The sequence below is a fragment of the Silene latifolia genome, chromosome 7 (genome assembly GCF_048544455.1).
Source record: "Silene latifolia isolate original U9 population chromosome 7, ASM4854445v1, whole genome shotgun sequence".
Classification (NCBI taxonomy): domain Eukaryota; kingdom Viridiplantae; phylum Streptophyta; class Magnoliopsida; order Caryophyllales; family Caryophyllaceae; genus Silene; species Silene latifolia.
In genome coordinates, this window is record NC_133532.1 from 83,295,975 (window position 1) to 83,297,879 (window position 1,905).

The 1,905-nt window shown below is 43.1% G+C and overlaps 1 non-coding gene across 1 annotated transcript; it reads right to left on the minus strand.

The window, feature by feature from the left end:
• Positions 1-1,346: 1,346 nt before the first annotated feature.
• On the minus strand, positions 1,347-1,453 carry LOC141593271 (small nucleolar RNA R71). Its single transcript, XR_012521371.1, has one exon. It is a non-coding gene; the product is annotated as a small nucleolar RNA R71 (small nucleolar RNA).
• Between the last annotated feature and the right edge of the window lie 452 nt (positions 1,454-1,905).

Sequence of the window (1,905 nt, forward strand, 5' to 3'; positions counted from 1 at the left end):
TCAGTCGATCGACCGCCATACCTGGTCGATCGACTGACCACGTGAGGTTTTTACTTCGTTTTAATTGTTTTAATTCTTTATTCGACGAATCGAGTGCACACGACTAGTTGAATGTTTAGGACATGACTGACCCATTAGATCGAGAGATAGGGACAGTTGTTAGATCACCAATTAAAATGACTAAACTATGCTGAGATCGAAAGATAGGTAAAGTTTAGACCGTTAGTCACTTTTCAGGACGGAAGTTAGTATTAGTGATATTAGGGACCTATAGCGAGATCGAAAGATGCTATTTGTTAAGAGTGGACCGAGAGGACCTCTTTATTTCCCGCCTCATGTGTTTGATTTAGACCTGTTAAGTATGCTGCCGCCGAAACTATAGTGAATCGACCATCCTAGTACCTCTTTTTATATTTGATTTCATATATTTCATTAGTTTACATTTATTTTATTGCTATTAGCTATAGACCAAATCCAATCAAACCCCCATCTTATTGCTACCTTAGACCGAAACTAAACAACTAGAAATTACGTCTGCCTCTCTGTGGTTCGACTCGACTGCCGCTAGCTATAGTTGTAGTTGGAGATTATAAATTTATTTTTGACACCTCATGACGGGTATCAAATTTTGGCGTCGTTGCCGGGGAGGCGATTGTTCTAATTTTTAGTTGTTTTATTTTTAGTCTTTCTTAGTTTAAGGGACATCCGTTCCTTAAACTTTTCTTATATTCTTTTTGTAGTTTCTTCTTATGCGCAGGTCATAGGGTGGTGAACTATTACCGTTTGATCCTGAGATTGAGAAATCCTTGCGTGAGTTGAGACGATCACAAAGGGTATTACCGACAGAGGAAGAGCTGAGTACTCTGTCAAGCTTTTACGAGAACGAGCTGTTCGAGGAAGATCCACCTACATCTCCTGCTTCTATTTCATCAGCTGAGACAGTCACTTCTCCAGAAATTCCAGTCATGGCTGAAGAAGCAACTATAGCAAGTCATTCAGAGCCGACAGCTGCGAATCTCTACAAAGGATTCGAACTACCAGGGGAGGTAAGAAAATTCGAGCCAAAGCCTTCCTATATTAACTTGGTTGAGAGAAACCAGTTCGGGGGAGCTGCAAATGAAGATGCAACCAAGCATATGGAGATTTTTATCGATTATTGCTGCTCTATACCCCCGCCGGCCGGTGTGACCCAGGACCAGATAAAGGAAACTATGTTTATATTCTCACTCCGCGATGCTGCTAGGGAGTGGTATAGGGATCTGGACCGGGCTGCCCATGGGATCACCGATTGGAATTCTTTAGCCCTGGCATTCTACAAGAAATACTTCTCTGCCTCGAAGACAAATGCCATTAGAGCTCAGATCACGAGCTTTAAACAGGGACCTGATGAGAACTTTCATGAAGCATGGGTCCGTTTCAAGAAGCTAGTGCGAACCATACCGCACCATGGGTTCGAAAAATGGAGTCTTTGCAATCAGTTCTATAACGGGCTGTATGACGATCAGAGGGCTATTTTGGATGTTGCAGCCAATGGCCGATTTGCTGAGAATATGGGAGAAACCAAGGGGTGGAAGATCATCGATGATTTGGCCACTCATAAGGCTGAATATGGGAATTCAAGAGGAAACCAAAGGAGAGCTGTTGAATCTTCTTTTGTAGCTGCACTAGAAGCTCTCACTGCAAGGTTTGACAAATATGAGTTGGGAGGAGCTTCAAAAGGGGGGATGTACCATGTTAATGCTGTTTCAGACGGTCCTTTCGTCTGCAAAAGGTGTGGAGCTGAGGGACACGTGTCAGAGAACTGTCCTAGTCCCTTTGAGTCTTGTGCTGCCTTTCAACATTATAGGCAAACAAACACCTACTATGAGCCTAATGTTCATCCCAACCTGAGGTGGAGTAGTCAGA